Source organism: Danio aesculapii, chromosome 16 (assembly GCF_903798145.1).
Source record: "Danio aesculapii chromosome 16, fDanAes4.1, whole genome shotgun sequence".
NCBI classification, from domain to species: Eukaryota; Metazoa; Chordata; class Actinopteri; order Cypriniformes; family Danionidae; genus Danio; species Danio aesculapii.
Genome location: NC_079450.1, coordinates 1105559 through 1121437, shown reverse-complemented (window position 1 = coordinate 1121437; position 15879 = coordinate 1105559).

Genomic DNA, 15879 nt, shown 5'->3' with positions numbered 1-15879 from the left:
TCTCAGAATTGCGACTTAATAACTCAGAATTCTGACTTAATAACTCAGAATTCTGACTTAATAACTCAGAATTGCGACTTTAAAACTCAGAATTCTGACTTTATAACTCAGAATTCTGACTTAATAACTCAGAATTGCGACTTTATAACTCAGAATTGCGACTTAATAACTCAGAATTCTGACTTTATATCTCAGAATTGCGACTTAATAACTCAGAATTCTGACTTAATAACTCAGAATTCTGACTTTATAACTCAGAATTGCGACTTTATAACTCAGAATTGTGACTTTATAACTCAGAATTCTGACTTTATATCTCAGAATTGCGACTTAATAACTCAGAATTCTGACTTAATAACTCAGAATTCTGACTTTATAACTCAGAATTGCGACTTTATAACTCAGAATTGTGACTTTATAACTCAGAATTCTGACTTTATATCTCAGAATTGCGACTTTATAACTCAGAATTCTGACTTTATATCTCAGAATTGCGACTTTATAACTCAGAATTCCGACTTAATAACTCAGAATTGCGACTTTATAACTCAGAATTCTGACTTAATAACTCAGAATTGCGACTTTATAACTCAGAATTCTGACTTAATTTTTTTTTTTTATTATTATTATTATTTTTTTTTTTCAATTAATAATTTTTTTTATTATTCAGTGGCGGGAACGGGCTTCCATAGTTTACACTATAGATTTCATCACGTTAAATATAATTATTTTAATTTGCACAAAACCGCTTAAGCTGTGTATCCTTTTAAGGCACAAGATGTTTTTACATGCATTTTTTTTATTTCTCTTTGCAATTTGGGCTTATTGGATCCTAAAACACCTTTTCCAGATTTTTTATGCATATTTAACCTTGATTTTTTTTTTATTTGTTTGACTATCAGAGAGTAAACATTTTTTTCCCATTTTGGACAATTGAAAATAGGGTTTGGGACATTTGATATGCTGCAAAACAGTTGCAGGATGACACTGTATGTCTGTAACAAAATATAAAACATTGAAAGTATTTTAAATAGCCACTTAAGAGCTAAAAATGTGCTGTCCACTCAGGCCCTAGGAGGTTAAAGCTAACAAGAATGAGCTGGTTTAGATTTAATTATTACTCTCTGTATTACCAATCTATTTCCCCATATTCACTGAATCACCTTAAAACATTGTATTTGGGTTGTCATATCCACCTCTTCCTTCACACTTAGAAGGTAAGAAGTCTAATAGAAGGCTATATTGAGGTTGTTGATCAGGTTTTGTTTTCTCGTATGAAATTTAAGTTCATAACTTTATCAGGTGTAATGTTGAATGTTCAAGGTTTGCGGGACAATTTAAACAGAAAATCAATTTCTTTATTTTGTAGCTGATCTTATTGTTATGCTGGAAATTCACTCATTGGAGAAATTCTGTCCTTTTTAGTCATGGCAGCGGTCATTCAGGCGGTACTGTTAAAAGTTTGTAGCAGTGAATCTGTATCAGAAACGTATTATACGTTTGTTTTTGGGTGATTTTAATTTGCGAAATACTTGCATAAATTCAGTTCAGCAATTTTAGATTTTCCAAGCTAGCCATGCCTCACTCATCCTCCAAAACAATGCAGAAGTCCTCATGGTTGATCATCCCTCTAGCAGACAGCAATTCTCTGCATTCCCACACTGTAAAATAAACATTACGTTTATTATTATGAAATTATGCAATTGTAAATATCATATTGTTTAAGGTTCACTAAAACACATTAAGGAAACACATTAAGGAAATAAACCATTTCTTTGTATCTCTGTGAACAGTAATTCTCCAAAATGTTTGAGTAGATATTGCTGACTTACACTATAACATAATACACTATAATAAGTACACAAGTATTTTGACTAATAATGGACAGGCGCTTTCAAAATGTATACTAGTGTACAAAGAAATGCGTTTATAAAAACAAACCATATTTACAAGGAATAGTGCGTTCAACAATGTAGTGTTTGTGTTATGTTTCTGTTTTTTGTAAAAATGCAAAAATATAAAAGGCAGTTTTCTAACACTAACACTGCACTCCTGGATGAGCTCTTCCTCTTTTTCATACAAATACACCAGCAACAGAGGACGACATCTCTCATCTCGTTCCTGATTTAATGTGAGGTCTGATGCAACAAAAGTGTAGAAATTAGTAATATTGCCTAATAATAATACACAAATAACATGATAAAAATTACCTGCTGTATGGCACCCATAAACTGCTCCTCTTTAGTGGGAAAATACTGTAAACATTTTCTTCATTAATCGGTAAAAAAAAAGCAAACTAATATTAGTATTTATGTACAGTATTATATATAAACACAGTTAATTACATTACATCATTAGTGCTGTAAAAGGAACCTTATGAAATGGAAAAACACTAGCTGTGCATAAACCCCATTGAATAGCTATATAGCTAACATACTAGCTTAGGCTAACCAAAAAGTTCACTGTTGTTTGCCCACCCCGCTTAAATGTTGCCTGATCAAACTAGGCTCCCGAACAAGCTTGAACAGCATGTGTCTTTCCTGAAAGAGCTTATTTAAGACAATAAAAATGATAAACTGTTAATGCTTACCTCTTAACATGCTCGCTGTCGATCTGCTCCTTCTAAATATCGTCTGATCACTGCCGTTGTTGAGATTCAAATGCAAACATCTCAACTAAATCCACATAGAGTCTATTATCTTCAAATAAACTTGAAGCCATCTTTCCTTAATTTCATTAGCTTAATTGATTTCTCAAATTAAGCCTTATAATTGCACTGGTTTCCTTAAAAAAAAAAAAAAAAGTTGCATTTATCTCTTGATTTTATTAGCAAAGTCTTCTCAATATTTCATAATAAATCCAGAATATCAATTTGTTAAAGAAAATATGACCATTATTTTTAATGACCACATCAATTTTTTTTAATGAAAATTACAAGCCTCAAGATTCATTTTTTACAGTGTATGCTAGTCATGCATTATAAAACATTTAAACTTAATTATTGTTGGATCCGAGCGAATTAGTGGCATGGTTTCCTCTACATTCATTCTTCCATGGTGGGGCGCCACGCCAAGATTCATCCCGCCACGGCTACATTACAGCTTCTCATTCAAAACATTCTATTTTTTAAAATGGCGGGTTATAATCGCACCAAAACGTATTAAAAGGTAAGTGAATTATAACAGCGCAAACTTTTCTGTAACTGTAGTAGTGCTGTGCGTCATTTGTTTACCCCTTTAAGGTTAAGTGCTGACCTACTGACTGGCTGACTGACTGACAGGTGCATGATGCGTGAGGCCAGCAAACACGACGTATAGCCGTTTTACTGTATTTCAGGACGCATTATTACCGGAGACATTCATAAATATTTCTAGCAAATCTAATAAATGTTGGAGACATACTGGTTACATAAACGCACTAAATCGCACCTCAGCAGCGTTTATTTAAGAGTGCACAATAAGATCTGCACGCTCTTAAAGCGGCTTATATTTGAGGGGGCGTGCAAGAAGTTGTGCACGAGCAGAAAAAATCGGCGCGCAAGCAAAGAGATCCGCATGCTGTAGGCTATTACATGAATGCGATCTCGACTTGTAATACTGCGCTCACGACATTTGTCATTGAAATAACGCCACAGGTAGTTGGTAGATCTGTGTAAAAAAGGCCTGTCGCCACAGCTGGAAACAATCCTAGAGAAAACACTGAGTGGTATAATAAACCAAAACAAAACAACAGCTTCACATGTCATTTTTAATGAAAAACTAAATTCCATGCAGACAGCAAATTCATCAGTTAAATTCTTGGTGTTGAAGCATTTCAGAGTTAAGTGTCGACATTATAGAGTTAGATTTTGATAAATGAATATAATACGAGTTAGAATTCATTTGATCCAGTGTGAAATCAAGGAATTATCTGTCCAACACTTGGTGTTATTTCCAACATCCGGGAATTCATGCAGCCCCAGTCACTGAAGATATTTCCAGTCGCCATTTTCCATCGGAGTTTTAGAACAGCAACTGGTGAGTCAAACTACCTTAATTTGGGCATTTTACTGACTTTCTCCAAGGAAATAGAGTTGTAAATATATTGTTAAGTTAATTACTTTAGAATGGAGTGACAATTTTAAACTTCTGCAGTTCATTCATGGTCGTTTGTGTATCTAACTTAACTACATTGCTATTGACTTCTTTTCAAGAATGTTTTTCTATATGCTCATGCATTCAGAGTGGATAAAAATATAAAATGTACATGTTCAACACATTTCTGTCACGATAAATGCCATTTTGTGCATTGTTACCCATCTGTAAAATAAAATCGACACTTCTCCTTTCATTCGTAGCGCTCTAAACTAGCGAGGGAATCCCCAGAGCCGCCTCCTCTGCCCGGATACTAACGGCACCACAGGACGGTTTCCCTGAGCTTTGGAGAGTTTCTGAAACATATCTGGTGAGTAAATCAACATATACTTGTAAAAGGCTTCCTGACTAGAAATATGATTGTTTGTTATTCGTGTAGGTTAATTTGGTTATTTTTAAACACTGCGGCCCTTTTAAACTGGGTCATTCATGGCCGTCCATGTAACGTTAACATTAGTTCATAGACTTGTGTGATAACGTACACTAGAATTATATTAAGTGTTGACAACTATTAAAGTTGGAACGTTAACGTTACTGTGTTTAAATGACCGTGTTTCACTTTCTCAGAAATTTAACGTTAGTAAGTTAGGCTAGTTCTGTAGTCAGGAACATCTTAGTCAACCTTTTTCTATTGTGCTTCACTAAAGGCTAAACTTTGCATGTACACAACATTTCTGTTTCGTTTAAGGCATTTAGTGCATTGTAAACAGCACCTGTCTGTAAAATTAATCAACTGATTCATATTTTAGCATATTGAAGCATAAATGGTGAGTAAATCAACTTAAATTTATTCTAAAGTTAACATTTTTGCCCAGAAATATTGTTGTGTGTGCATTTGTAGTTCAATTATTTAAAAATACTGCAGTAGTTGTGAGTTTTGGCGGATCATTTGTGGTTGCTTATTACTTGAATACAAGTTCATATTGACAGTTATTAACATTATTTTAAAGAGCCCATATTATACATGAAATAGGGTCATATTTAGGTTGTAAGGGTCTCCAACAACAGTCTAATATGCATGCAAGGTCAAAAAACACTTTGATGGTCTTATAATCTGCATTTATTTTTACCTCATTATCCCAGCGACTCCCATATGAACTCCCATATATCTGCTCAAGACTGGGCTATATTGCTGAGCTTTCATCTTTGGGTAGACTGTTGATAATGTCCATCTGCACAGCGTGACTTCATTCGACCTGTGTGTGTGTGTAGTTTTTTTTCTGTTAGTGGGCGGGGCCGCAGGTTTTAAATCTCCTGGGCTTATGTTTCGTAGCCGCGTCAACACGAAACACCTAATGACTCGTTATCAAGACGACTCGTTTGAAGCACTATGAGTCGACTCTTTTAGAGATGAATCAATAGTTTTAAACACTGTACACTTACAGATTTAAGCCTTAGCTGGATATTTCACTTCACTTAGAGCTGTGTTACATGGAAGGGTATTTTCAAAAACCCATAATATGGGCTCTTTAATAGCACGTGTGTGTGTGTGTGTGTGTGTGTGTGTGTGCGTGTGTGTGTGCGTGTGTGCGTGTGCGTGTGCGTGTGCGTGTGCGTGTGTGTGTGCGTGTGTGTGTGCGTGTGTGTGTGCGTGTGTGTGTGCGTGTGTGTGTGTGTGTGTGTGTGTGTGTGTGAGTTCAAATGACCGCGCTATTCAATTCAATTCCCCTTTATTTGTAAAGCGCTTATACAATGTAGATTGTGTCAAAGCAGCTTCACATAAAAGGTCACAGTAAATAGGAACAGTGTAGTTCAGTTTGTAGTGTTTAAGTTCAGTTCAGTTGAGCTCAGTTCAGTGTGGTTTAGTAATCACTACTGAGAGTCCAAACACTGAAGAGCAAATCCAACGATGCCCAGCTCTACAGATCCTGAACCATGCAAGCCAGTGGCGACAGCGGAGAGGGAAAAAAAACTTCACTAATGGCGGAAGTGAAAAAAAAAACCTTGAGAGAAACCAGGCTCAGTTGGGCTCGATCATTTTAATTTCTCCGCTGGCTAAACGTCTTGTGCAGAGCTGCAGTCTCAGTGGCGGAGGCTGGAAGCTGGCCTCAGCGAAGACTCGTCTGTCTCTGGAGCGTCACAGGAATCAGTCTCATGTTCTCCACTCTTCCATGACCATCACAGTAGCTGCTCAGGATTCGGCCAGGTCCAGGATATGGAAACCTTGGTTCATCTCGTCGTTGGTCTTGGATGGAATCAGTGGCGCTGCATAGTCTCTGAGGGCCTCGGGAAGAGTATCCCCAGGTGGAAATGGAGAATAAAGAAAATAATTAGCGTAGCTGATGTTCACAGTGTATATCAACAAGATGCATAACCTGTGTGGAAGCCCCCTAAGTGGTGCACTAAGTGTATGCTTTACTGAACAGATAGGTCTTTAATCTAGTTTTGAATTGGGAGAGTGTGTCTGAGCCTCGGACGTTATCAGGAAGGCTATTCCAGAGTTTAGGAGCTATAAATGAGAAGGCTCGACCTCCTTTACTCGACTTTGCTATTCTAGGTACTACCAGAAGCCCTGAGTTTTGAGATCTTAAAGAGCGAGTTGCCTTTTCAAAAATTAAAAGTGTTTGTTCACCTATAAAATAAAATCGACACTTTCTGTATTTTAGTACCAAAACTAGCAAGGGAAGCCCCCTGCATCTGCCTTTGCAATACCTCCAGATAATATTAAATTTCATGGGATACATGCCACCATGTATTGTTTATTTATTTAATATAAATTAATATTTTAATGGCTCATTTGTTGACTTTGGATAGTTAGCTAACAAATGCACCTAAACACTGTGAAATTGCTTGTCACTTTGATAAAACTTATTATTTATTGTATTATTTACAGGTTTAATTTTGTAGAATTATTATCAATAATCAACACCTGAATAAAAGATATGTGAAGATACGTGAGGCATACTTTGTGATGTTCATCTCTTTAAAAAAGAAATCAGAAGGTTATGCATATGTGTTAGAACTAGCCACAGTTCTCCATACAATAATACACTGACTGTGATGATGGCTGAGTAGAGACTGATTGAGATAGTGTATTTCCAGAGTTGGTGGAATGACCAATGTGGTGATGATAATGAAGGTATGTTTGATACAGTTCTATATTTGTTTCACAATAAGCTGAAAGGGTATCAGCGCATTAGAGAATAACAACTGACATAAAGGTGATCAGTTTTGTATTGTGGGTGAAATGTTACTTAAAGAGCCCATATTATGGGTTTTTGAAAATGCCCTTCCATGTAGTGTGTAACACAGCTCTAAGTGAAGTGAAATATCCAGCTAAGGCTTAAATCTGTAAGTGTACAGTGTTTAAAACTATTGATTCATCTATAAAAGAGTCGACTCATAGTGCTTCAAACGAGTCGTCTTGATAACGAGTCATTAGGTGTTTCGTGATGACGCGGCTACGAAACACAAGTAGTTGCACGCGCAAACCCAGGAGATTTGAAACCTGCGGCCCCGCCCACTAACAGAAAAAAAACCACACACACACACACACACAGAGAGAGACACCGGTGGAATGAAGTCACGCTGTGCAGATGGATATTATTGACAGTTCACCCAAAGATGAAACCTTAGCATTATAGCCCAGCCTTGAGCAGATCGAGTGCTTCTGGAAACTACATACTTAAAAAGAAGACTTCTTCAGTTTGTTAAAGGAAGGATCAGTAAAACTGTCAGAACATGGATCAGTGCATCATGAATCAGTTTCTTCCCCCATTTCACCAGTGTAAGTACGTGCGATTAAAACTGTTGCCTTATTTACTCTAGCTTGCACATGATGTATTTAGTTGTGTTTTGTTACTTGTAACCGTGTGTACTGTATCAGATTAACTCTTTATATTCTCATATCGCGTGTAAAGCCACGTTGAAAATGCGACGTGTGCCGCTTTGTTTACGGATCGTCAGCTGTTCCTACACACATGCAAAATAGTTCAGCTCAGTTTTCGAGGTGAGGTGTCTAAATTGCACCCAGCAAGCTGAACTGGCGCTCTAGGCGTGTGTGTCGTGTCCTCGGGAAGGATTGTAATGTGTGTGTGTGTGTGTGTGTGTGTGTGTGTGTGTGTGTGTGTGTTTATGTGGTGATATAACTGAGCGCCGCTGATATAACGGAGCGATTCGCGGTTATAACTGAGCGCCGCCCCCTCTCTATTCTGCCACTCTAGGTCTCCTCTATGGACGCGCCGGCCCTGTGTGTGTGTGTGTGTGTGTGTGTGTGTGTGTGTGTGTGTGTGTGTGTGTGTGTGTGAAAGAGCAAGTAGTCTGCGACGGGCTAGGAGATCTCCTCGCCAGTTCTTGAACTTTTCGCTCAATAAAATAGTTAGTCGTCAGTATTTTCTAGTCCATCGGCTGTATTTACATTCACCCACTGGCAGCCAAATTCCACGCCTTACACTATGAAGCGTGTGTGCACTGTGACTACTTTTATATTGTTGATTATCTGCTGGACATTTCACTCTGTCTCGTGCTGAAGCCTGTCACTGTCGACCAATCGCAGCAGGCTGTCATAAAAGGTCATGCTGAGGAGGGGTTTGGGAACAAATGAATCGCTGAACGATTCATATGGGAGTCGCTGGGATAATTAGGTAAAAATAAATGCAGATTATAAGACCATCAAAGTGTTTTATGACCTTGCATGCATATTAGACTGTTGTTGGAGACCCTTACAACCTAAACATGACCCTATTTCATGTATAATATGGGCTCTTTAAATAATGTTCTGCTCTTTGCTTTGCACTTTTCCCCTTATGCGTATCCTAACATTTTAGATTCCATTTGGACCTGAAACATCTGCTAGACTCCTGGAAAGGTGGCATTAATACTGTACCTAGAAGGTACAAGTTGAATCTGGTAAAGAAACACACACGCACACACACACACACACACACACACACACACACAAACACAGTGCTTGCAATAAAAAAAGTGAATTAACAGTTTATTATATAGTTTATTAATTGTGTACAAATTGCAGCGTTGATCTCCGCCTGGTCAACTATTAATGTTAAAAATTTTATTCGACTTTTTTGACATTTGTGTAGTTTTAAATATTATAAGAAATAATATAGAGAAAATTAAGCCCATAAACAGACAGAAAATGTTCATTCCGTTTATCACAAAGTTTTTGTACCATAATGTACACCACCAACCCAGACAATATACAGTTTCACTTCAGACTATTAAAAATGTCATTAAAAGTAACTTTTTAAAGTCAAGAATTGTTAGAGAAAAGATCAAGATCCCATTATGGAGTTTAACAGAAATAACACAATACAGAAAGCTGTTAGCTTATGGATATTTTTACACTGTGGCCAATATTTGGGGGTCAGCATCACTAAATAATGTAAAAGATTTTAAACTCTTCTAAATTTTGCTCCAAATGTGTTAAATTGAGGATTCTGGAGAGACAGCTGCCTGTTGTTTCTGTTCTAGTCATCGTGGTTAACCTAATTGTTTTTTAGATTCCAACAGTGATATATGTTTTTTTCTACTTTTGCATATCCTGTCACCTCGACCAGCTGGGAGAGTAAAGTTGTGGATCATCATGTGGATTTTCAAAAGGTGAGTTTAGATTTCTTGAATATGTTATATTTAATCGGATCGATGGACTGCACGCACATTGCTATAATGGCGCCATCTGTAGATGAATTTGCATACGTGAATCGGAAACATTTCCATTCAATAAATGTGCAAATAATATGTGACACTCAAATGCGCTTAACATAATACACTTATTAGTGATTCTACATATCACGAGGAAGAGTAGGCAAAATCTGATATGTAGTGGGGGAAAAAAGGAGTTCATCAGATGCTGGATTCAAACTGGGTTCATGATCGATCGTGTCAAAACATGTTGCCATGCTCTCTGTCAGTCAAACGGCTGATGGGCGAGAATCACCCAATTAGCTCATTCTAACGGGGTGTGCTATTTGCACTTAGCCTAAATAGACACTACAAAATTTTACACCTTTACATCAGACCATTTCTTTTTTAATTCACTCACAGTGCGACGTTCAGACCCCACTGCGTTAACCGCGTCAGCTAAACTCTCACACTCTATTGTTTTTGTTATTAATTCTGGAGGACAAACTTGCAAATAACACAGTTGTTCTCCGGTCTACCTCCGACAGGAGCACCTCCAATTCACATTCAGGGAAGTTTCTCTTCTTGCTTGCTTTTGCCATTGGTTTTTCAGTTGGTTTTGCCAAAGTAGACTCATTAGCATATTCATTAGGGGGAGGAGGCAGGGAGGGGTTTTGCGCTCATGCACTTGCGCTCAGCTTTACATTAATTCGGATGTACAAAGAGAATATGCGTGGTATTCAGCGTACACAGTGTTTCATACATCTGAATCTTTTACTGCGTACACACATTTACAGCTTTGTGCGTACGCAATGTTTTAGTATGAACTCAACGCAGGTCTTTGTACATGAGGCCCCAAATGTAAAATATTTGCAAGCCAAGTTGTTCTTTAGATTTTAAAATGTAATTTCAGAAAAAAACTATGAGTGACACTTTATTAAACTATAAGTGACACTTTATTAAACTTTTTCAAATTGCTCTGATGAAACATCAAGTTTAATTGTCAAAACATCAGTAGATATGCCAGCTCTGTCTATGTGTGGACCAAAGGACTGGAACAGCCTTTTTGAACGCTGGTCATACATATTTTGTTGATACTGTCTGTACTTATATACATATATACTGTCTGTACATTTTAAAAACTGAATTAATTGTTTTGTAATTGTTTTGTTTTGTAATGTGGTACCAGTCAATGTTGTCTCGACTCCTCCACATGGATAGAATACATTTTAGGTCACCTTGGCTTTTCCTGAGCTGCTCATCAATGCTGAAACACGACTGCAAGGTGAAAGACAAAAACAATTTCTCTTCCCATTTTAGTCTTTTAAAACATTTTATAGTTAAAGTTTGCAAATTGTCTTTAACGTGTGACCAATATTCCTGCAATGTTATTTAACAATGTTTCTAATGTAACTCTAAACACTACTCAATCATACGTGACCATTTCTCACTTTATTTAAAACTTCAGGGCTAATGTTTGATTAAGAATGTATAATGATAAAATATAAAAGACTTTTCAAAAACGAATGATTAAAGGTCCAACATAAAATATTGATAGAAATACAAAATGTAAACATTCAACTTTGTCAAACGCTGTTATTTAGGTGTCTGCCTGCATCCACATTAAGCAGTGTAATATTGCGCTGATGAATTCTGAATAAGTATTAATGTAAACTATGTATTATGTGACACCACTATATAAATGATAGAGCATGATGAATGAAACGGACGACATTTTGTTTTGTACATATGATATATATTGTCATATTGCATAACCATAGCATGTGGTAAGGGTTTCAATTACAGTTTAATTAACTTAAAGTATGTGTATATATATATATATATATATATATATATATATATGTGTATGTATGTATATATATATATATATATATATATATATGTATATGTATGTATGTATATATATATATATATATATATATATATATATATATATATATGATTTACATTTGCTAAATGTCATAATAATAAGCTAATTTTTTTGAGAGAATTTTTAAATAATTTCTAGACAGTCAAAAAATTTACACACATTTCCTTGGTGTTTTTTAGCTTTGCTTTTAAACTGTATAACTTTGGTCAGATGTTTTGGGTCTCCTTCCTCAAGCTTCTCACAAGAGTTTGATGGAATTTTGGCGTGTAACAGATTCAGATTTGTTGGCTGTCTTAATGCTCGCACAAGCTTTTTCAACTCTGCCCACAAATTTTCTATAGGATTGAGATCAGGGCTTTGTGATGGCCACTCCAACATTCACTCTGTTGTCCTTGAAGCACATTTGAACTAATTTGGCAGTATGCTTAGGGTCATAGTCCGTTTAGAAGACCCATTTGTGGCCAAGTTTTAACTTCCTGGCTGATGTCTTGAGATGTTGCTTCAGTATTTCTACATGATGTTCTTTCCTCATGATGCCATCTATGCTGTGAAGTGGAGCAGTCCCTCCTGCAGCAAAACAGCCCATAACATGATGCTGCCGCCCCCCATACTTCACAGTTGGGATGGTGTTTCTAGGCTTGTAAGCTTTCCCCTTTGTCCTCCAAATGTAACACTGGTCATTGTGGCCAAACAGTTCAATCTTAGTTCCATCAGGGCACAGGACATGTCTCCAAAAATGAGTCTTTTTCCCAGTGTAATTTAGCTCATTGTACTCTGGCTTTTTTGTTGATTCTGGCTTGATGATTTTCCCATGTTGTCACACAAGGAAGCGGTGTTTGAGGTTTTCCTTAAATATTATTCTACAGTTGTGCCTCCAATTAACTCAAATGTTGTCAATTAGCCAATCAGAAACTTCCAAAACCTTGACACCATCATCTGAGCTGTTTCAGAGGCAGAATAATCTTAATGTATGTAAACTTGACTGTCAAGAAAAGTTATAACAATTCATCAAAAAACATCTCTCTCATTATTCTGCTATTAAGCATCACAGAAACAAATGATAATCATAACTTACCTAAAAGAGAAAAAGTTTAGTCACATTAACATCTGACTTTTAAAAAAATGGTTATGTGCCTTTTTATACAGTGTATGTAAACTTCTGGTTCAACTATATATATTATCGTCATCCAGCGGATGGTGGAAAAACATAAACCAGTAAAAATAGATAAAAATCCCTTTCTCTGTCTGTGGTAACATGAAAAACAGCAACATTATGAAGTGGAATCAGATTAAAAGCATAACTATAATCTTATTTACTGACATCATTAGCTTACACAGATCTGAGGCATTCTCTGAGGTTTTCTTGGCTGATATCAGATGTTGCACAGGAGAGGTCTCAGTCAAGTTTCTTGCTTCTGATTTGATGCTTAAAATGATTTCTGGCTTAAAGGTTCGTGTCCATCCCACCTTTCCAAGAGCTTGGAGGATGTGTCCAAATTGAACAGAGGAACAAAATCTTGGTTTACCTTAGATTAGATGCTCAGCCATGCACTTAAAGCAGTATTTAATTATATTAAATGTTACTTACAAATCTTTTGGTGTCTAAAACCTTGGAGAAGTGAAATGTTGGTCTCATATTCTAAAAAGTGGTTGCTCCTGTATGAGCATAATCTAAAATGGCCTCCGCAAGAACTTCTCGCCAAGTAGATATGATGATAACTTCCAGTTGGTGCATAACAGAAGTCCTCCTGTAAAATATGAAACAAACGAACAATCCTTTTACATTCATTCATTGAAAAATTAAAATATAGCAGGTAAAATAACACACAAATTTTATCAATGCAGATTCCACTTATTAAAAAAGCTTGAAACATTCAATAATTTAAGATGAAACATACAATAATCTTATAGAAAATGTCTTACATACCCCCTCTTGTAATATGGGTCTTTGAATGTAAATAAAAATCAAATCAAATGTAATGTAAATGTAAATGTATTAACAGGACAGAACAGCTCATAAGTAACAGGATCAAATTACAATTTCAGTATGGATTGATACATGATTTGATTATGTCTAGGGGTGGTTATGAGTGTTACCCAGTGATGGGTTGCAGCTGGAAGGGCATATGCATAAGTTGGCGGTTATTCCGCTGTGGCGACCCCTGATAAATAAAGGGACTAAGTCTTTATTTTACTTTCTTTTTGATAATCTTCCTCATCACTGCTGTCTGAATGTCCGTCATCATGCATGGCCCGCGGAGTCCATTCCTCCTCCTCCTCATCTTCCCCTAACCCCTCTATGGCACTTTAATTCCATCCATTATTATGTTGATGATATTTTTAAGACACTTTGTTTTTCTAGTTTCTCCCTCTTTTCTTTTTGACACCTAAAAATACACATAAATTGATCAACCTAGTTTACCGGTTAGGAATTATTGTATAAATACCCACAATGTATTTTAAGATAGCATTTCAGTCTCTAATTAGATTCATTCAATCATCCAAATACTGTGTGCTTGCATTGTAGTAGGTATGATATAGATTACATCACACAAATCTGACATGACTATTTGGTAATGAATAATGCACCTTTTAGACCTGTTGGATCAAATCTAATACCTGCATTTTCAACACTATTTATTTAAAACATAAAGAATTATGTAATTATGCTTCGTTTCAATCAAGGAAACCTTTATTTAATAAAATAAGTAACATTTAAAGTTGTATTCTTACTATACCATATTGAAATTAGCGAAGTTTCCAGCCAAAAAGCCTGCGAGCAATTCAATGAGAGCGGCCATTTTGAAAAGGTCAAAAAAGCCCTTCCAAAATACAAGTATCAAACTATATACAACAGGCTTTAAAGCAAAAGAATGTTCAGATATTATACAGATCTTATAAACTTTTGTATTAAATATGATACGTGCTGCTTTATATGGTAAAGGTCACATAAACCCTCGCGGAAGACGACGCGTTGCTTGGCAACAGCAGAACGCGTTCTAACGGTTCTACAGGGTCTGCAGACGCGCGTAAACTCAGCTTCAGTAATCTGCAGGAACGGAAATGAAGGCTAATTGTGAAAGTTGCTCTCGGTCGATAAACACATCAAGCAAAACAGTTGAGCGATTTCAGACGATGTCTACAAGACCTTTCGAGATTCTTGCAGAAATGGAAAGTCGTAAGACCATGATGGGTAAGTCCAGACACTAAGAACACATGTGTTTCGTATTTGCCTGTTTTATATGTCAGATTTTTGATAATATAACTCTATTTTTACACTTTAAAACAACTTGTGTACTTATTTTGGATTAATAAATACAACCATGCGATATTACATTGCTGTGAGCTCGTCTGACGGTCGCTTTTAGACAGGAAAACAGCTTTAACCCGCTTGTGTATATATTCAGCTGTGTCTGTTATTCCGGTGCTGCTGTTTAGCTGAAATATGGCGACCATAACTCGATAACCTGACGGTACACAGAGGTGTTTTCAGAGCATACTGAATATAAATGCAGATTCAGTGTTTTGGTGAACAACATCAGTCTATTTAAATAAATAAAACACCAGAGTAAAATGCAGATAACCTACAGTACTAAGTCTTACTTGAGTCAAAGTCAAACTCTTCCTAACGAATATATAATGATATACAGGCCTGTAGCCAGCCTGGTGGAAATGGGGCTTCTTTTTCTCTAAAAGTGGACCTTTTTACAGTTATTCACCTTATGTTTCACTTGATAATGAGATCATAATAATACTGCACTTTAGTGACACTTTAAGCTCTATTTTTAGCTGGATTAGCCTGATGGATGGTCATCATAATCACATTTTGAGGTACCAAAAACATTTGCTTAATAAATAGGATGAAGAAATATGAAAAAATACTTAATTTTAAAATACAAATTTATTATTTCATATATAATTATAAAAAGGAGTTAAAGTTAAGGTTTTAATGAAAAAAATGGTAGTCTATTGTCATTTATTGGGAAAATAATAAACTGGCCAGCACATTCATCTTTCCTCAGTCAGAATTTGGCCTTTTAAAACATAATTACTTAATTTGACTATTTAAAAGGTGATTTTCTCAATGTTTGGATATTTATGAATTAATGACAATAATCATGATTTAGATTAAGAGTTTATTGTTCGTTGTGCTTTAATCCACATTAGGAGGAAGAGGAGAGAAGAGGAAAGCGGATGATGAAACATCTGCTCAGCGGAAACGCATCAGAGTTTCAGAGCTGGAGAACACAAGAGACAGAGAGATGACCAGCTCTC